At 42.8% G+C, this 22,233-nt stretch overlaps 1 long non-coding RNA gene across 2 annotated transcripts in view; it reads left to right on the forward strand.

The window, feature by feature from the left end:
• Nucleotides 1-18,326, forward strand: part of LOC109311758 — a 31,204-nt gene extending 12,878 nt beyond the window's left edge. For both annotated transcript variants that reach the window (XR_002101602.1, XR_002101603.1), the window contains exons 2-3: nt 331-440; nt 18,233-18,326. This is a non-coding gene — a long non-coding RNA (uncharacterized LOC109311758). The remainder of the gene's footprint in view (nt 1-330; nt 441-18,232) is intronic.
• The last annotated feature ends 3,907 nt before the right edge of the window (nt 18,327-22,233 follow it).

Genomic DNA, 22,233 nt, shown 5'->3' on the forward strand with positions numbered 1-22,233 from the left:
GATGCCTACCTGGCTGGAGTCATTTGAGCCCAGTTTTTCTCCTGCCCAGGCAGAGGGTCAGACATGAAGATCTACAAGGTCCCTTCCGATCCTGATTCTATGATTAAGGGAAAGGTCACCAAACATTCTCTTAAATTTGGAAAGCAATCCTAATTGTCTCCATTCTACCCTGCTGTCTATAAGGGCAGGAGTTTAGGTTTCCCATATTTATTTCGGGCATTGTATCTCTGTGGCAAGTGGCCATCCTTGCATGGGTGCCATTTTTTTGTCTGGTAGGAACCAGAGTAAATGATATAAATGTCTATAACTTTCTCCTTCTTTGCACTTCAGCTGAACTTTTTGCAGAAGCACATTTCAGGACTTCATGGAAAGCATTACATAGGGTTAAACCTCAGGCCTAAAGCATCCAGGGCTACACCAGGAAGATGTGATGGAATAAGGTAGGGTAGCACCATAGCTATTCTTCAGTAGCTCCTTATTATAGACCAAAAGAAGTCTTAATTTTGAGAGCTATTCTGGAATATTTATTACATAATGCAAAAGCTTATTCTGTGATAACTATTCTTTTCCGTCAATGGCTATTACTGACAGTTTCCAGTGAACTTCAATAAGAGGGAATCTCACCTTTCCAAAGAAACAAACAATTAATATGTAATGTGTGTGAATTTTTCAGCATTTAAGAATGTCAGCATTCTCTTTCCTTTCTAAATTGTCTACTGACAAAAGTTGGAGGACACTCATAGGCAGAAATGTGTCAGTTCCTGGGCTTCTTGTGAAAAAAAATCCGAAGTGTTACAGGCCTTGGGATCTCGCCCATTCCTGGATTTCTCTAGACTTATTTTGCTATAAAGTACTTCCTTTTTCATCTATGTCTAGTTAAATCAGGTAAGATTTATGAAACCTCAGCTCAATGAGCACTCCCTCTATTTTCTAACTGAGACAGAAGCCCAATTTAAAAAACTTAGATCCAGGTCCTGCAGATTATTTAGTGTTCTGACACTTATTAGTGTACCCACTAACATCACGATACATGTGTGCCCATCTGTGTGTTGCTCAAATCACGAGTGAGACAAGGGGCATAAGGCAAGGTGCTGTGTTTATTGATTACATTAGTTAGACATAGAGGTTTGGACACATGATTCATACACACACAAATCATCATAAACATTATTACACACAGGCATACACATACACAAAACAACCATTCCATCCACACATACACCAGATATATTTACCAGCTATAGTTGCTCAATATCAGCCCAGGGTGGCCAACCCGAGCTTATTGAATAGATGATGATTTGAAGATAGCAGATTTGAAAATAACAGCTGGAGTGGGGTGAACAGATGCATCTGTGCTCTGATGAAACAGCAGTAGAGAAAGAGACTCACCCAAGCTGGCATTTTCAAAGTGTTTTTTTTATGGGGATTGGCATCCTTTGTTTCAGCGCTTTGGTGTTTTTCCATACCCAGCTTCTGTTTTTGCAGTTGTTTTTCTTTTGTCTTCAGCTTATCTTAGCTTTGGTGTGTTCTTGCTGCCCGTCTGGCAGGATGGGTGCATTCTTTCTCCTTGTTATCTTCTTTGTGCCCTAGGCCTTAAAGGAATTCTTCAGCCATCTGTTAATTAGTTTACTGACTGGTAACTTGCATTTGGCACCTTGTTGCTTACATAGACAGTTAAATCTTCTTCTCCCATCTCTATGCCATTCTCTCACCATTCACCCTTTTACACACACTTATACATAAAGGCTATGCAGAGTTCATTGACTTATGTCAAGTAGAAGGATACAAAATGCAGTTTCAGGTTGCTTCCAGGACAAGACTAACATAGTTATATTTCACTATTATTACACTCTATGTTAACATCAGCTACATTAGTTCAGTTGATGCTACATGTGCAGACATTCAGGCCAAAAGTGGCATGTTCAACCTAAGTTCACCTGAATAGGTACACTAACTCAGTTCGGGAATGAGTTAACTTGATCCAGCAAACACCTGCACATGTTTGGAGTGCAGTCCCAGGGCAGGGCAAGCCCAGCCATACTTAGCAGTTCTGGGACTGCACACTTCCTATCACCTCTACCTTGATTGACCTAATTTTTGATACCTGATACCTCCACCCCAGGTGGACAACCCCCCTCCCCAATCCTGCCAACCACCCTTGACCTGTCAACCTCCCCACCCCACCCAGGGGGCCCCCACCCTGAGTTTCTTGCATCAGCTTCCCTGTGTGGCTCCTGGCATCAGCAGACATGGACACAATGCTCCCAGTCTATGATCATGCAGCTTAAGGCAAGGTGTACACCCTAAATAACTTTGAGCATCTGGGACATAGCTAATAGCTAAATATAGTATCCAGTGATTTTCGATGGAAACCATCCCCAATAAATGCATTTGGAACCAAAGGTCTGCACATTTAATAGATAGGAATGGGGGTGGCTGAAAATGTCACTATACCCTCACATCATTAAAGGATCAAATTACATCTTTTTTAGGCTTGGAGCACTAGGTAGTTTGATTATCAGCCCTTTTCCCCAGCTCTCAAGTTTGAAGGAAGGTCTGTTCCCCTGTTGTTATGTAGGTGCCTGGAGGTAAATCTTCATTCCCATCATAGCACCCATGCAATTTAGAACAGGATGCGATGCATATCTATAAGGAAAATGAGGAACACTTCACTTTACCACTGAGATAGCTTAAGGCTCAGTTTGTTCATAGAGCCAAGCACTACAAGGATATAGGTACACTGTCACCCTAAAAAATAGCAATATGAAATTGCTCCCTAAAGCAATCTCTGGGTTTTTTAAATTTTTTTTTTAGCTTCCGAAAAACATTGGAACAACAGGAGGAAAAACCCGTCTGCAGAATAAAATTGTAGCAATAAATCTATCGAAGTTACCTAAGTTATTTTGAAGCTAATTATGACTGTGTGCAAAGCAAATGAAGTGAGAACTGAATTAATGAAGACCAGCTACCTCCCACAAGCTAATGAGGCATGCTTTATACCAATAGCTCTTCAAATTGAAAAATTAAACCACTGCAGCAAAAAAAAAAAGGGAGGAAAAATGCATGCTGGAATTTTGTTAAGAACAGCACAGAAGAGAGAAGAATCTGACTCTGTAGGATTTCTGCTGCCTTGCTGTTTAATACCTCTGCAAGGGAGATGTATTTTTACTCTGATGTGCATTTCTAAAAATCTGGAAACCCTTCATTTTTCCCCCTTCCTTTTTAGTCACTTTTAGTGCCACTGGGCTGAAGGAAACAACAGAACCGTGCTGCTCTTGGCTTGTTTTTCTAAAGACTTCCTTGGAGTATTTTCCCATAGAAAATAGGGCCAGGTATGCATGGCATATTTTCAGCTCTCAGGTGCTGTGCCTTATTTTGTGCACTCAGACATTCAGTTGAGTTTGCAGCTGTTAATTCTGTCCCTCCCAGCATGACAGGTCTGGCTCTCTGTCATCTACTCCTCATGTTCTCACTTGCTTTATTTTTTTCCTTTTTGTAACATTTTTATTTTCATTTTCTCTGTCACCTTCATCCTTTTACTTTCACAAACTAAATCCTTTCTTCACAATAGCTAAAATCAGTTCCTTTCTTTATACCTGTGTGGATTCAGCCATGTTTTTCTCTAGCATAATAGGACTATTTTCTTCTTACTGAGGAGGATAAAAAATTAAATGTTGCTTGCTTTGGGGAAATATCTGTTCTGTTCATTAGGAATATATAAATCTGTACATTAAGGAGATATAATTTCATTCAATCTGTTTAACTGAAAGAGGTTATTTTTTCATAACATTTTATTAGCATTGCAAAATGTAATTTGAAAAGCAATACAAATATGACATAATTTCACTTTGGCATTGACAATGTAAGTTTGGAACAGCCCCTGGAAACATAAAGTGTTGATAAGGAAGCATACAATAATTAGGAGTATGTGACGCTTCTGTTGCCAGTTCTATTCAGAGAAGATTTTGCTCCATTTGGAGGCCGACTCGCTGAATGTGAATCTAATCAAGGGAGTAAAAAAACCTTCTGAATTGATTCAGAGCCTCTGAATCGATTCAGAAAAGAATCAGAAAAAGATTTGGAGATTCAGAGATTTGGAAGGCAGTCTTTCAGGGGAACAGAAACTGAGAAAAGGGAGAGGGAGCAGGGGGGTGGGAAGACCGACATCTGTGGATGGCCAGTGACTGTGATCTTTCCCTGAGTCCCCTTCCAATCACAGTGCTCTGGGGGAGGGATGTAGAACCAGCAAAAGCCTTTGTCTGCAGTCTTTCTTTCCCTTTTGTGAACTGTTGCTGCCTGAGCAGCAGCTTCTGAAAGGTACTACTAGACTGGCTTGGCATCCTATTCAGTCTCCTGCTAGTCTGTCTTCTGGGAAAGGTTTGGATACAGCTTACTAATTACCCCTGCCTAGAATCCCTCTACTTATCCCTGTTCAATTCGTTTCTTTCAACATTATTCTTCCCCCAAAAACCTCTTATTTGTTCCTGTTATTTTTTCCCCCACACTTTTTAAAAAGAAATCTGTGTTTTCCCTGGCAGAGTGATCCATCACTGTGCAGGAAAACACATACATTATGTACACTCAAACACATACAGTAAACAGAGAAGAAGAAGAGATATTAGTTAGTTACACACACCGAGAAGAAGAGATATTACAGTTGTGCATGCACGTGCATGAACACACACACACACACACACACACACACTTTACAGCACAGTAAACATTAATATGAAGTGTGCTGGAAAGGCAGGTGCCAAGTCTTCTGGCAGGGGAAGAAGAGGGGCTAGATGGGGTAAAGGGAGAGCTGCAAGTTCTCTACCCACCCCCAACATAGATACACCCTCTTTCCTGGCAGTGATGAGTCTTCTGCTGCCAGTTGGGAGCAGGAAGAGGGAGCAGTACCTTTTCCTGCACGTGCACCAGCTCCCTTATCACCAGAAATAGCCACCAGCACCAGCATGACAGTCTCCTCTGCTTCAATTTTATATCCCAGCAAAAGCCTCCCAGTGCCAGAGGAGGAGCTGGATCTGGAAGCGTGGGACCTGAGCGCCCTAACAAAAGAAATTTTGGGGAAGGAGGGGGAATCTGAGTTTGTGCTCCACACCTCTCAAAGTTCCCCTAGAGCCCTAGGTGCTTTCTCCTTCTCCAGAAAGCACCTCAGAGGAGGTTGAGGTTGAGATTGTGGAGGCAAGTGGCTCAGCTGAGGCCTCTGTTATTGTGCCTCTGTCTGCTGAGGAGGGGGATAAGGCAGGATCCACATTCTCAACCCCAAAGCAGGTGGGTAGTATAGTGTGAGACCATTTTGAGGTAGCAGATAATTCCAAGTATGCTATCTGCTAGCATTGCTGAAGGCAGATCAGCTGGGACAAGGAGGTGAAACACTTCACTACCATAGCAATGCTGCCACATCTCTGGAGACAGCACCCCCTTTCCTTTGCTTCTCCTCAACCTGGCACCAGTGGGAGCATGCCCAAAGGGAAGTCCCACTCTCATTCCATATCCCCATCCCCATGAAGCAGAGGAAGGCCACCCTGGACCAGTGGGGGAAGGCCGCAGACAAAGCGGGGCAGGTTCTGAAGGTGAGCGAGGTCACCCAGAGCACTGGGGAGATGCTTGCTCTGGATGGCCAGCCCTTCTTCTTAGTTGAGTGGCCAGGGTTCAGGCAGCTCATGGCCCCATCCTACCAAGTGCCCGCATGCACCATCTTTAGCAGGAGAGTGGTGCCCTCACTGTATGAAGCATGCAGAGAGTATGCCTTTGTAAATTCCCTTTGAAGATCACGACTGAGAGATTGCAGACAGAGTAGTTTTCTTGTAAGAAATGTGCCCCCACAGATAGTTGGGTATTCTTGTTTTTGATAGATCCTGGTGCTCAGTTTGTGTGGGTACTGGAGCTATGTTGGCAGGTTTTGCATGTCTTGTCATGCCATGGTCTGGATCCATTCAGTGTGTTTTGGGCTGTAGGAAGTTGGCTTCTGGTGATGAGGTTAGCAAGGTTCAGTGCTTGTTTGAATTTACAAACCACTTTTCACAGATGGGCCTATGAACCCATCACTTTATCAACCTCCTAGATACAGAAATTCATGGGCTCAATATAGACATTGGATTTATGACACACTACAACCTGCCTGATATCTGACTCCCCAGGTAGCAGATACTGCTCCATTTTTACCTGCTACATCCCCTTTCCACACTCACCCCATCCCTCCCAGCCTGTCTCTCACACTCTGATGCCCCAATTTACATTTTCACTGACTGGCTTTCTTGCCTGCATTGCATGCCAGCCTCTGACTTCTTTACTATTCCTTCCATCCAGGAACAGCACACACATATCAACTAGATGCTTCCTCAGCCTGACAAAGGGTTTTTAAACCTGAAAGCTTGTAAAGAAGATTTTCTCCAGTTATTCCACTGGTTTAGTAAAAGATAGAAGATTGACCCTAAGAACCTTATCTGGGCTCTGTTCTCAGAGCAACACGGCTACAACCTACACCCCTTAACACACATAAGTGACACAAGTTTTGCTTTCAGCAGTTTGAGTTACAGTTTCACAGAAACCCATGCAGCACTCTTCCTGAAACCTGGCAGGCCTCTCTCATGCCCCCATGAGAGACAATGTATGTGGCAGGACAGGGTGACCATTTGATACCCTGATCTCAGAGCTGGAGGCAGTAGTTTAGTTTCTCACCAGTCAGCAGGGGGAGAACATCTCCCTGCTGAGCTCCTGAGCCAGAAAAAACTTGGAGGTATAAGGGCTGGGGCTATATTGGGTGAAGGCCCCACATCATCCCGAGCATGACCTAAAACTTCACCTCACCAGGGTAGGGAGTCCTGGGCGGGACTGCTGGTGGTGCAGCAGCCCCAGGAAATGCCAGGACCATCCATGAACCTCTCAGGGTAAAAGATGGGTAGGAGCAGAAGGCACCATAACCTCCAGCCACTGCGCAGTCCTGGCTGGGGAAAGCCCAGACCTGTATAAGATCTTTGATAGGCCTGAGGCTTCCTGGCTGCAGTGGAGCTGTGAGGGTGGGAACAGGGGCTACCACCTCTGCAGTTTTCATCCTGCTGCGCCTTAACACACACACCACACAGTCATACGTGTCACAAGTTTTGCTTTCAACAGTTTGAGGTGCAGTTTCCCAGAAACCCCTGGACCTATCTCTTTGAAACTTGTCAGGCTTCATGCCCTCAGAAGGGGCTATAAACCCTGCTGCTTTCATCCAAATCACAAAGTTATAGGTATTTCAGTGATTCCCCATTATAGTCTATGGCTGATTCACCACATCTCTCCATATCAGTGCTGAATCTTCTGAAGCCGATTCGGCTGAATCGATTTGGGGCAGTGATCTGAATCTCTGAGTTGAATCACTGTCCTCTGAATCAGCTGAATCTGAATCCAAATCAAATGCTTCTCTATTTGCATAGGCCTAGCAATAATATTTTTTGATAACACGATGCTTAGAAATATGATTGAACTGCCAAAATCCCTTTGTTTGTACACATGTGGTCCATGCTTGCAGCTTGTTTAGGAAAGCTGTTCTTAACACCAGCCATTTTATTTCATTTCAATTTATCAATGACACAAATTACAGATTAAAAAAGTGTTAGGACATTCACTATTTTATTGCATTTACATGAAAACTGCTGGAAATTTGAAAACAGTTAATGGCTAATATCAGGGTATTGTTGACTAATCCCCTCCTTGCTGATCTCTGCTTTTTGGACAGAAGGGTAGATACCATTTTGAAATGCTTGCCCCTTAATCAAGATACAGCTGTGTCTTACAGGGACTTATAGTTATTCCCATCACAAAGAGATGGTTGGTGAGTCAATACTTCTATGCCTAAACCTAGAATGTAACCTAGCGTTAATTCTAAAATATAAGATGTGCTATACTTGCTCACATTGACGGTTCACCTAGGCCAGTATCTTGTCTCTGATAGTGGCAAATATCATAAGCTTTAGAGGGAGAGTATGTGTACATGTCATACCTAATATAATCCTGACAGGAGTTTGGTTTTGGGATGTCAAAGGATACTTCCCTAACTATTCTGTTCTGTTTAGTTCTTAATAGAGCTCCTTTCCATTCATTTGTCTAATCCTTTTTTTAACCTCCCTCTACAATTTCTGTGGCAATGAGCTCCACAACTGATCTTCCTTTGGGTAAAAAAAGTACTTCCTCTTGTTTGTTTTAATCCTGTCCTCTGTCACTTTCTGTGGGTGCTCCTTAGCTCTTGCATTCAGGGCTTTGGCTCTCTGTTCAGTTTTATGGTGCTTCTGGCATGCACAATCCTCATTCCATAGTTTCTCCCTTACATTGGAGCAGCGGTGTAATAAGCAGGATTTGCACCTGCAGGAGAATGGAGAGGAGGAGGGGGAGTCCAGTTCCAAGAGCAGGGAGGTTGCGCAGTTCTGAAAGCAATGTCTGTGTGTTGGTGCTGCTGCAAGACCACTGCTGTGGGGCTGCTCTTTCTGCCAGGGTGCAGACTCCAAGGAAGTGGGGGACAATTTTGACACCTCTCCTAAGCTGTGTTCCTGGGGCCAATGCCCCTTTGACCTACCCCTAGTTATGTTACTACACTAGAACATTCATATAGATTGCTCCTTATTGCAAGGGAAACCTTCTGTATCTGCCACTTTGTCTCTTGTGTTAATTTCTGATGTTCTTTCACTTACTGATTATGTGAACAGCCACGTATGTGATAGAAGCATCTGACTATAGCTTGTTTCAGGCAAATTTCTTGCAGGGTCTGATTGTTGCCTTTATTGGCTTCAGTGGGTAAGCAACACTGGGATGGGCCCATGGGCCACCGCAGGATGGAACTGTCTTTGCCCTTATTAAGTTGATGGATATATGTTCATTAATGTGAGTGGTGGCTGAGCTTCTAGGGCACATGCCTGTGAAGTCTGTGCAGGAAGTGTGTGGATACTTAATTGCAAATATGATTCTATACATCCCTATTGTTCATTCTTTCAGATGCTGTTCTGCTTTTACATATACACTTTTATTAGGCTACTTGTAGGCATCCATGCTTCTCAGGGATGTTTATCTAAAGAAGCTATTAAACATCAGGAACTCCATTTTTTGGGTGATTATCTTTAGTGGTTGTAATGATGTTCAAAATAAGAACTTAAAATAGGGAATGCATGAATTTAAAATCTAAAAATAGGGATGGTTCAGATAAAAAACTTCCACTCTACCCAGAGCTTTTACAGGACTGAATTAGAGCTGAAATGCATCTGTTATTTTTTATCTCATCTGTTATTTCCACTATTGACCTCTGTGTCCAACATCACCAATTCTTTTGTTTTTTGTGGCCTAATCTAAAATGTAGGTCTCTGAAAATTACACGGAAAGTCTCGGTAGTATCACTTAGAGCTTTAATTTCCAGAGTTTTGGATGCTCTGGACAAGCACTTAAGGTTGGATAGCTAACATAAAACATACCAAGCCTTTAGTAACATTCTGTTAGCAAATAACACTAATTTTTTAATGGACCACAGGTCTTTTAGTGGTCCATGAGGCTATTATAAATTTGGAATCTTGGGGAAAAATGATCTGCTGGAAGGTATGATTGGTCTTCATTTCAGCAACCTCTCAGTAGGCTGGAAAGGTGGATTTGATTTATTTTCCATTATTTTTAATTTATAGAATTTATTAAACTTTGATTTTTAATTGCTACAACTTAGGCACTTAGAAATGGAGGATTGAGACACTGATTTAGGGCTTGTTACCTAGAATTCCTTATTTACTTTTCTGGAAATAATTTAAAGACAAAAATAATTAGACACCTGTACTATCCTGGTATATTTCTGTTTTTATTCTTCTGGAAAGATTTTATGCCCTCAAAGAATTTGAGTCCATTAGGGATCTCACTTGTACAGATTGAACTGATCAGCTAAGAGGTGTGAAAATGGCTGTACTGTTTCCAGAAACTTGTGAAAGATGTATGCTTGTAATTGAATTATGTCACTGCATGGTCCATGATTACATTATTTGTGCTGAATTCATGCATGACACTACTTACAATATTCTACACAACCCATATTTATTTTCTCTTCCCTGTCAAGCTATAGTGACATCTGTTGTTAAGAAAAGAGTAGATCTGTTGCCCTTCCTAACAACAGTTTTCTCCTGGTGTTGACTTTGATTCTGACAGATTTATATTAGCCAAGATGAAATAGAGTATGTTCCTTTCCTTTCATGTTTAAGTTGGTTCAACCTGCCAGCTTGAGTGATTTCTCCATTGCTAACTCTAGTTTAGTGGAAAGCCTTTGGCCTTATCTGTTATCTGTAGTACTGAGACAATCAGTATTAGATTAAGACTACCTGATTGGGGGAAAAAAAAGGAAAGGCCATACACAAATTTGTTTGAAAATAATTAAGGGAAAGCAGTATGTGTCTTCATTGCAGAGATGGTTCCAACTGTGCACTTTCATACAAAATCCATAAGACTGATATAATATAGTCCCACAGTTGGAACTTCAAAACAAATTAGAAAGCCAACATGATACTTTCAGATACATGACTTCTTATAAGGAGGAACAAAACAACGATATTTAGTTGTCAATAGAGAATAGTTTTCAAATAACATCTGAATAATGAATGTATTTTCATAGTGTATGAATAATTTTCTTAGTTTTGCTTCCCAAAATAGTGCAATTTTTCAAATAGTGTAATACATGGGTCAAATAGTGATTTCATATAGTGTAATATATAGGTATGTGAAAATGTATGTGATCGTATTATTATTATAATAAAAAAAGGTTTTCTTAAACTCTTCCCCCAGGTGAAGAATAATGTGGATATACAGTATTAGAGCAATGGAGACAGATCAAGTCTGATCCAATAGCTCTAGCTGGTTATGTACATCATCCTCCCACCTGTTTTAAACTTCCTTTGCCCGAAAACTACAGCTTTCACACTGGGATTTCAGCCACTGGTGTAGCTTCATCAGCACAAAATGTCTGCTTGGAATGTGGACTTGATTTATACTTTTTAAAAACTGTTTTTGATCCTCTAACTGGTTGAGAGAGCTGGCCCTTCTCTATGAAGGAAGAAGAATTCCTTTTTGTGTTGTTCAGTATTCACTCCTAGTCAAGTAATCTGACAGAGAGCTTCAGTGTCTGAGTTCTGACTGATCACCATTGTGTTATATAAGCCTCTGTACAACACAGCTGAGTCCTACTGTATTTGGCCAGAGCCTCAAAATATACAGTTCTCTATATCTCCTTTCTGTTTCCCATGACTCTATACTTGAATGTTGGCAGAAGTATAGAAAAAAATATTGGGAGGAAGGCTCATTAAAAATGTTTTTCACCTTACTAGGATCCTCCCTGTCCCCTGAGTTAATATCCATCTGGGGATCTTTCAAGGAGCGGCCTAAAGTTTGAAACTCCCTTTACGTCTGATTTCTTGGGACTGGCTTACCCAGAATATCATGTCACAGCTATACTCTTCTTTACTGTATGCAGTCCATATACCCAGATAGTAGGAAATCCCAGGAACTCTATTCTAGAAGTATCAGCTAGAGAAGGAGGAAAGTGAGGGAAAGGCAGTACTTGAAGTCCCTTATCTGTACTCTGACATTCATATACTCATGGATAAGTAGGGCTGGAATGGACCTCAGGAGGTCATCTAGTCCAGCCCCTACTCAAGGCAGGATCATCCCTACCTAAACCATCATATGCAAGAGTCCATCTAGCCTAATCTAAAGAAAACTTCATGAACAACCCACTTGTGCACCTACCATGTACAGTGCCTGAAAACATTAAAAATGTCCTAACTTGCCAAAAGTAAATGAGGAGGGAGATGAGGGTATTGTTGAAGTCCCAACACTGAAGGACGGCAAGTCATTTGCTAAAGAGATGGTCCATGCTGTGTCCAAATACCACAACTATCCCAAAAGCAAGAACAGGGGAAGTAGTCTGAGGTGAATATTGAAGTCTGAGGTAAAAAATCTTTTACTAATGCTACTTCTTTGGCATTCATTCTGTCATAGGGACCATGACGAACTGCCCCATTTTTTCCAGTCTTTCCAGCCTCTATTTTTGCATAGGGTGAGGGGGCCAAATTTGCCAGCTCTGTCTTGCTCATCAACTGACCTCTCTAATTCCAATGTTGGTCAAGAGAAGAGCAATTCAAAGAAAACTACCTCCATTCACAGAGACTTAGAATGTTCTTGTAGCTATGATGGCCCAAGAAGTGTGTGAGAAGCAAGGTTTTTTGTTTTGGTAATATTGTTTATAGAGCCAACTGAATACTGGGAGAGATATGAGATGAGCTTTTGGGCATGGGTCATTGTTCTATCTATGCACAGAATAAGCTGACCTAATTAATGAAATACTTGAATGGGGGAGTGGAATTAGGACACAGGTTTTTCTGTTTGCTATTGACTCTTAGCTTTCTCCTCAAGTGGCTGTATGAGCACCACTCTGAGAGACTTGCTGGGAGAAATAAAGCAGCAGAAGAGAGGAAAAACAACTCTTCAAGGCACCTGCAACAATTGGACAGAGCCGATTCTTCTATGGTCAAATTTGAGAATCAATGTATTAGGCATAAATTTGGATTAAAATTTTTATTACTTCCTAGTGTCTCTTGTCTCAGGAAACCACCATCTTGCAAATCTTGATAGAGTTAGCAGGGCTCAGAGATTAATGTTAAAAAACTTTGTCATTACATGACATGAAACAGTTAAAGAAGGATCTGGGTTTTGAGTACAGAGGCCTTGGATTATGTAGCTCTGTGACAAACAGGCTAGAAAATTCAGACCTAAATTGGGAAATGTGTTGATTAGGATCAAATGTAGAAGAAGAATCCAAATATAATCATAAACCATTTTGAGACTGAAACTGATTGGGCAAAACAACTTCATCAAAACTTATCAAAGCTTCTTTGTCAGGTGAAGGAAGATGCCTTTGGACATTTTTGTCTCTTCTCTTGAGTTCTGTAGTTAGTCCTGATTTAACATAACAGACCAGCACAATGGGGGTGAGATATAAAGGTAAACGATGAAGAATATATGGCTTTTTGCTAAAGTTCTCAAAACTTGAGATGTCTGATAAGTGACAGACAAACTCTGGCTTAGCTGGTCAGTTGCTGGTCTAGACTTTGATTCATTTTACTGGCCGAGGGTGTCACCAGGATAGTCTTGGTAGAACCATCTCTTTCACCAGTCATTTTTAGGTGAGGCAGAGCTGGGCAGATGGTTTCATTTATTGTTTTGGTGCTCACTAGTTCAGTGGGAATGGCCACCGTTGACTGTTGTCTTGGGATCTGATAGCTGCTGATGAGCTTCAGGGTTTACAAATAAAGGGCTGCCTCTGGAGCAAAGCAGAGAGAGGTTAGATTTTCCTGAGGGAATCCCCCCAAAAGTTCATAATTTTATTCCCTAATTTCTTTTTCTTAAGGTCTCCCAAAAATGTGACAGAAAGCCTCTCATTTTTCACTTTAGAAAGACACAACCACCATTTTAACCCGTTTCAATTTTGGTTCATTCTTTTCTGATGGAAAAATCCTTCTGCCTACAGATCATAACCTCAAAATAGTCCTCAAGTCATAGCCATAACTCTTTTCTCTTTGTAAAAGTCTAGTTTTTCTGACTTATTAATATTACTATAACTAATTCCAGGTTAGCACATTATGAATTTTCATATATTTTCTAACAATTAAACTCACCATCATGATAGGCCTGATAACATCCAGTTGTTACAGTAGCTGTGTGTATATCAGGGAAACTTGATTAAACCTGCCTGCACAGCAAGATGATGAAAACTTTAGGGGTAGCAAATTCTCCTAAAATCTAGCTGAAAGAAGGGTTAAGTCCCCATTGTGACAGATCTGTGGAGCTTAGGTTGATGAAGAATATCCAAAAACAGGTGTTAATCATGAGCAAGTCTCAAGCTGTCCTCCCTGCTCCGTACAAAATATAAATATATTTCAATACTAAAGCAATATTTTTGTATTTTTTTAGCAACTGATCTATGGGCCACTTGTTTGTAAAGATGATTGACTTTCACTAAAACAATCCATTATGAATAAGTTTAACTTTCCCCGTTGCAATCATAGTAACATTAGCTTTACCAAGTCCTGTTATAAGTGTGAGCAATGGTCCCCCAAAGCAGAATGGAATTACTGTATGACATCTTAGAATATACCATATAATAACTCAGAGGAAAATGCATGTCATCATAACTCACTACTGAACATTTTCCTGGTGCTTTTGCACTGTGCAGAGAGAGAAAAATTTTTATTCTTCTTTATCAGTAGAGGTAAAGAACTTCTATAATAAGTAAGAAGAGATAAAATATCAATAATTTAACAGCCCTCTTCCTAAAACAGAAATTTACAGATAAGCACAATTTTATGAAAACAATAAATTGAAGGTTATGCACAAGGTAACGCTTTTAAAATCTGCTTTGTCAGTCAAAATTGGCCCTAGTCAATAAGTGTCAAAAGAATATATATCTTTGTATGCATATAGCACATATATTAATCAGTAGAGACAAAATAAAATACTTTGATAAGATATTGTAATAAGATGTAATAAATACTGTAGGGAGAGATAAAATATCAATAATTTAGCAGCTATATTTGTCAAATAATTATTATGAAAGTTAAAGATAAGAACAACTTAATGAAAACAATAAACTAAAAGTTATTCACAGAGTAACTGCCTCCTAATTTGCATTGTCAGTCAAAATTAGCCACATTCATTAACCTTCAAATGCAAATATATTATGACTCTAAATCTTATGGCATGGGAGTGAAAAATACTTTGCTGGTGCTCAGACAACACAGTGATGGTCACCAAACAAAGCCCTAAATTAGACAGGTGGATGTGCTTCCTTAAATGGCATTTTGTAGAACTGTCAGAACTGTTGTATTGTGCTTCTGTTTCTCCAAAGCAAGACTAAATTATAATGTACCTCAAGTTTATAAGACCAAAACCTTAATGGTGGTTAAACCTGACTGCCACAGTGGCTGATGAGATGGTCAGAGGGAGCATATTCTCCTGTACCCGTTGTACAATTGAAAGCAGGGTGAAGTATCCATTGTAGCAGATCTGTGGAGCCTCAGTTAATAGAGAATATTCAATACATCTGATTCATAAGCAAGTGTCAATCTCACCCTAGATAATATAAGTAGCTGCAATAGACAACCAATATTTTATGCCTCTTGCTGTCAAACAGAAAACATAATGGTCTCGTTAAGGAAGTGATGCTATAAACTCACATTTTTAGAACTCTTGATAATATCACTAATGTGTAAACAAAGCAAATGGTTAGAACTTTGCTATTTTCCAGGCCTTGTCTACATTGGGATTTCAGCCACTTGTTTATCAATGGCAGCCCAAACCTCTGGTACATGCAGAATTTATACATGCATTTTACTCTAAGGCTGCACGCAAGAATTATACTTAGAAGATTAGGTCAAAAATGATTGCCTGATCTGAGTCAGTGATTCCTCCTTTGAATTGTCCTCTTTGCAGAACAGCACAGATGTTCTTGAGATCTGACCTACAATCACATAGTTTACTTTAAGTCATGTGACTGTAGATTGAATGCTGGTTTTACAAACCTTTGAAAGATCAGGGAGCCTGATCTAAGTTGGGGGGGATGGGAGGGAACAGGATTGGGGACTGGTGGGATCTGCAAATGTTGATCTTTGTTAGTACTAGCTTGAGTTTGCAGCTTATGCCTAAAAACCTTCTGTCACCCACCTGCAGACCTGTGACTTGCCACTAGAGGGCTGGTGAGCAGGTGCCTGACTAGGAGCTACAGCTGTGAGTTGACAGTACAGGGCTGGTGAGCCAGGACAGGCCATAGGTGGGGGTGTGTGAGAGATGGATTGTGGGGGTGAGTAGCTGAGAGACATAGTGTTAATGGGATGAGGTTAATGAAATGCGAGGTAGAAAGGAAATGGGGTGGGGGAAGGGTGGTGAAATGAAGGAAGTCAGCCACTGAAGGATACAATAAAGAGAAGTGGGGGAAAAAAAGATTTTGAAAAGGAACAAAGAGGAAGTAAATTTAAGGATGGTCTCACGTTTTAGTCAATTTGGATTTGGGCTTGGGATGTGTGGGGTTCATGGTCGTGCTTCCCTGGGGTGGCTGAGACTTGGGAAGTGAGGGAAGGTGTTTTGTGGGGAGCTACATCCCCTACTCTGGGAAGCAAGTTCAAACTAATGGGGACCTGATCCAACCCCTACCTAGTTCCTTCCCTACTCCACCTACACCTCACTTCTGGACCCATCCTTGGCCTACAACCTGGTTAACTGGCATGTGTTCTGCAAGCTGTTTGCATTGGGATACAACCCTGGGGGTGGAAGGCCACACCCCTGGGGGTGTTACCAAACCAACTGTCCAGCAGGTGGTGCTGAGGGATCCCTTAAGCATAACCAATCCAGGGTGAACACTGAATATGTTACACAGTTCACTTAACTGAAATCTGACTTTATTAATACATCAAATGTTATTTTAATATCTTCTCTCTATATATAAAGAAAAACACTAAGTCCAGTGGTCTCACCCAATCCCAGATGTTACTCACCACAGGGTTTGATGGCCAGTCAGTAACCCTGAAAATAGAGGGTGGTCATTGGTGGTTCATCCTTTGGCTGGTACAATCCAGACAGATGTTGTTTGCTGGATAGAGGATGACACATACTTAATTTTCTTGTTGCCCCCTTTTATACTTTTCTTCAACTGCACTCCTCTGATGACTCTGTTTCCAGGTACCATTGATTGGTTTCCTTGCAGTCAGTATACTGTTCATATTTTAATCTGTCAGCATATTCCTTTGTTTCAACAGACCCTTCGCATGCACACATCTTCATTTGATCTTTTACTGGTGTCTCACTTTGGGCATTGCCTACTGGTTCTCTCTTATCACCTTTCATTAACATATCCAATCCTTTCATCCCTCAGATTCAATTGGTTAGTGCCAAGTTCAGTTAATTTGAGCTGGTAACTAGGCCTACATTTTACATGCATATGTTGATAACACTGGAATATAAGCTGCCTGTAAAAGCGAGCTCAATGCTAGCTGATAATGCAAATACCAAAAAGCAGAAACAGAAAAAACAAGGAAGTTCCAATAATACTTACCACTCAAGCAGGTGGAACTAAAGATAACTGTGATAAACTACCCTAACAGGGGTAGGAGGAGGAGTTGGCTTGGTGCCAGAGCTGCCTCTTGGGCAACAGAGTTCAGAGGGTGAAAAGTTTGTCCACACAGAACAGGAGGGTGGAGGATTGCAACTTGGGCAGATTATCTGTGCAAAGTGGCAACACATTAATAGAACATGAGCTGGGTAACAGGGATCAGAGATTAACCTGTCCTGGAATAACTTTAAGCTGCGGACAGTGTGCTTAAACCTAGTTTTAGGTGTTAATGTCAGGACAATCCAGGGGTTAAGAGCTTCAGAAGCTTCTAAAATTAATGTGTAAAAATCTTTGATTTCTGTAGGCAGGCTAAATGACAATCCTTTGAGGAATCCCTTGAGGTATTAATTAAGCAAATAAATAAATTAATTTAAAAAACTCCTTAGCTCTAAGGACTTATTTGTGTCTGTAATTCAGCTTCAAAGGGAAAAAGGTATTCACATGTATTTTAATATAGTTCATATGGAAATTCTTGAGACCTAACTACTATATCAAATGTCAGTAAGAATATTGTCAGTTTTGTGGGCAAAGCATATGTTTTCTGTAAACTATTTTCAGGTAGATGACGTGGCCACCCACACATAAATTCACCCAGCTATACAAATTAGCCATTCAATAGCAATTCTGGCATAGGTCTTTCAGTGCTGTAGTACCCCAGCAAAGAGCAGATTAAATGGATATTTATATGGTTAATTCTATTTTTGGAGATCACTTGGTAAAACCGTACCTGGAGGTGTCACTGCTGATAAACAGATTGTAACAAATCTATGGATCTGGCCACAGTAAACTCTAAGAACATTTGTCTGGACTTACCTGAATATCTATTTTCTTCAAGTGTTAAGGTCTGCAGCTCTGCTCCATTCTACAAATTGGAAGTTTGACCAGACCAAAGTAGAGAGGAAAGTGGATATTGAAAGTTTTTGGATCATTAAGGAAAATTATCTCCCTGGCTTGCAGCAGCAGAGACAGTTATATTTTTTCAATGTCTTTAATAAATACAATATGTGCAGTGGGAAAAGTAGACTGAATTATAATGGAATTTGAGGACATGGTATATTTCCCTCCTGCCAGTGACTGGTGATCCTGATGCTGCTCCCAAGCATGCAAGCTGAAATAATTATTGTAACAGATCTATAGACCTTATTATTTGAAGAAAGGAACATTTCAGGTAAGGTTGGACATGTTTTCCTATTTGTTTACTTTGGTTAAAAAGCAAAATCACCAGTAATAATTATGCTTTTCATTTTGAAAAGACAACTTCTTGAAAAAAAAAAAGTTGTAAATCAATTGTAAAAACAAACACACACGCATATCTTGGCATCCTTACTCTTGGTGGGGTTAGCAGAGATTTATACCAGTGATTAAAGCACTGATCTAGGACTCCTTATTAGAGGCTGCCTTGATTAAGTTATTTCAGGCTGAATCCACAAAACGATTAAGTGCCATCATGGCTAGGGTGACCATAATTATTTTAGGGAAATCCATAATTATTTTAGGGGTGTGTGTGCATGTGCATGCATGCGTGCACACACACACACACACACACACACACACACACACACACACACACACACACACACACACACACAGAGTCTCCCTCTCTGTCTCTCTCTCTCTTTCCACCTCATGGCTCCCAGAAGTGGGGCTGGGCAGGAGAGTACAGAACACAGAGCTCTGACCTATGGGATCTTTGCCAATCCCACCAATCTGTGATTTTGCTTAAATTTTATGCAGCGGCTGGGACTCTGAGACAACCTAGGAAATATAAAACCTGTCCTGGCTAATCCAGGACATATGGTCACCCTAATCATGGCATAAAGAGGAGGAGGATTTGCACTGAATGTAAAAAAGCTGAATGATTGCTCAGGGTTCCAGTATGAAATTGGAGATAGGTCTGTTGAAAGTCTCTAGGTTTAGGTTAGAGTGGATAGAAACAAGAGTGATGTTGTGGTGGATGTGTGCCATAGACCACCAGAACAGGAGGATGAGGGAGATGAGGCTTTCTTCAGACAATTGGTAGAAGTTTTCAGATCTCAGGCCCTAGTTCTCATGGAAGACTTTCCTCTGTGGGGAGGGCAATACAGCAGTGTACAGGTAGCTTTTGGAGAGTGTTGGAGACAACATCCTGGTGCAGGTGTTGGAGAGGCCAACTAGGGGCTGTGCTCTTCTTGACCTATTGGTCACAAATAGGGAAGAACTGATGGAGGATGTAGAAGTGGATGGAAAGTTGGGTAGCAGTGACTATGAGATGACTGAGTTCAGGATGTTTGTCCATCCTGACAAAAGGAAGAAAGGAGAGTAGCAGAGTATGGAACCTAGTCTTCAGAAATGCAGACTTTGATTCCCTCAGGGAACTGATAGGGAGGTTCCCCTGGGAAGCCAGACTGAGGGGGAAAGAAGTCCAGCAGAGCTGGTTGTATTTGAAAGAAATGTTATTGAGGATGCAGGTTCAAACCATCCTGATGTGCAGGAAGAGTAGCTAATGTGGCAAGCAACCAGGTTGGCTTAGCAGAGAACTCTTTGGTGAGCTTAAACACAAAAAGAAAGCTTACAAGAAGTGGAAGCTTGGACAAACAACTTGGAAGGAGTATAAGAGCATTGCTTGGGCATGCAGGGATGAAGTCAGGAAGGCCAAAGTGCAACTGGAGTTGCAGCTAGCGAGAGATGTGAAGGATAACAAGAAGGGTTTCTAGAAGTATGTTAGCAGCAAGAGGAAAGACAGGGAAAGTGTGGGTCCTTTACTGAATGGGGGAGGCAACCCTAGTGACAGCTGATGAGGAAAAGGTTGAAGTACTCAGTGCTCTTTTTCACCTTGGTCTTCACAGGCCAGGTCAGCTCCCAGACTATGGGGAGCAGGAGCGGAGGGAGGAGGGTGCACGGGTGCCACTCACACAAGCACCCCCTTACCTTGGTGGCAGAGGTAGCAACAGCAGCAGAGGAGACAGCGGCAGGGGCAGCAACAGCTGATTCCCCCTAAGGTAAGTGGGGCAGAGGGCGTGGCACAGCTGAGGAGGATCCGGAGGGGAAGCCCTTCGGTGCTACCTTAGCTCACCTGACAGGGGGCCGTGCACGGGCAGGCAGACAAGTGACCAGGGGGGATTTAGCCAGAAGGAACTAGCAGGGGCCTTTCCCCAAAGCGGGGGGGCAATCCTGGATAGTCCCTTTGCCTCGATCCCGGGAGTCTAGCGGGAGGGTTGGTAGGGGGCGGAGCCACCTGCACGTGCTTCTGGGTTAACTGGAAGGCATGATTGGCTGAGAGAAAATCATGGGAATTTCAAACCGTGGACTTTAAAAGCCGCAGTTTGAAATTCCAACGGCAGTTGGGGAGCAGGAGCGGAGGGGGCAGGGTGCATGTGTGCCACTCACACGAGCACCCCCTTACCTCGGCAGTGGAGGTAGCAGCAGCAGCAGAGGAGACAGCGGCGGGGGTAGCAACAGCTGATTCTCCCTAAGGTAAGTGGGGCAGAGGGTGTGGCACAACTGAGGTGAATCTGGAGGGGAAGTCCTTCAGTGTTGCCTTAGCTTGCCCGACAGGGAGCTGCGCTCCCGAGCTGCGTGCAGGCAGTGCACGCAAACAGGTGCACTCTGTAAGGGTGTGCCGGTGTTTGTGCCGGCGTTTGTGTAAGGCGGACGCGAGGTAGCTGCACAGAGCAACACCCCCAGGGAGCAAAGCAGCAGGCACACCTCTGCAGGCATGGTGATGCACACAAAGTGCAGCTGCCAGGGGCCCCGCCCTGGTGCTGCTGCCTACCTTGGGCTCTTCTGAGGCCTCCACCCAGACAGAGCTCATGGTGGAGTTGGTGGCCCTTGCCCCCCTGTCTGTGGAGGGGGCTTGGTGGAGTCCTGGGGGGGGTGGGGCCTGGAGGTCTCCTTGCCTGTCCCTCCTGGGCACGACTTAGGGCTCTGGAGGAGCAGGTAAGTGAGCTCCAGGCTGCAGTGAGCAGGCTGAGGGGGATCAGGGATGCAGAGGATGAAATTGATGCCTATTTTTATTCTCTGCAGGCCCGGTTACCCACTGTACAGCCCCCACAGGAGACGCATCTAATGCAGGAGTGGAAAAAGGTGCCCAAATCCAGAGCTGCTAGGCCTAGAGCGGTGGAAGCTCCCCAGGTTCAGCTGGGGAATAGGTTTGATGCTCTGGCAGCTGTGACAGAGGAGGACGGTGGAATGGCCCCTGGCAGGGACGATGCCATTCCCCACACAACAGGGAATGGGCAGAGAGCGAACACCAGGAGGAAGAAACACCAGGTCCTGGTCATCGGAGACCTCATCCTACGAGGACTGGAAGGTCCCATCTGCTGGCCTGACCCCTGGACACGACAGGTCTGCTTCATGCCTAAGGCTTGGGTCATGGAAAGGATCCTGGCCTACATCCGACCTGCAGACCAGTACCCCATGGTTATCGTCCATGTGGGTACAAATGACGTGGCCGGGGCAACCCTGACTGCATTATGAAGGATCTCAAGGCTCTGGGAGACGAGCTGAAGGAGACGGGGGCGCAGGTGGTATTTTCCTCTCTTCTTCCGGTGAGTAGGCGGGAACGGCGACACGAGGCCTGCATTGGTCAACTGGTGCTTATGCAGCTGGTGCTGCCAGGCAGGCTTTGGGTTCCTTGATAAAGACCCATGCTTTCGGGCGGGGGACTTGCTAGGGTGGGATGGGCTTCATCTCTCTCCTAAAGGCAAGCGTGTCTTCTCTTCCAGGTTGGTTGATCTCATACGGCGAGCTTTAAACTAGCCTTGCTGGGGGCCGCAAGAAGGTGAAGAGACGCCATCCGAGCAGGACAGGTGACAAAGGCAAGGAGTGCTAAGGTAAGAAAGGGGGGTCCAGACAGTCTCCCTAAACGGGGGGTGGCACACAGTCTTGCAAGGCCTTAAATGCCTATATACCAGTGCTCATAGTATGGGGAATAAACAGGAGGAACTCACCCTCAGAATAGCTAGTTCAAACCCAGATGTCATAGGGCTAACAGAAACATGGTGGGATTCATCCCTCAACTGGGCAGTTAGCATTAGGAGCTATAGGCTTTACAGGTGGGATAGAGAAGGAAGGAAAGATGTGGGTGTGGTGTT

The sequence above is a fragment of the Crocodylus porosus genome, unplaced genomic scaffold (genome assembly GCF_001723895.1).
Source record: "Crocodylus porosus isolate Cpor-Errol unplaced genomic scaffold, CroPor_comp1, whole genome shotgun sequence".
Lineage (NCBI taxonomy): Eukaryota > Metazoa > Chordata > Crocodylia > Crocodylidae > Crocodylus > Crocodylus porosus.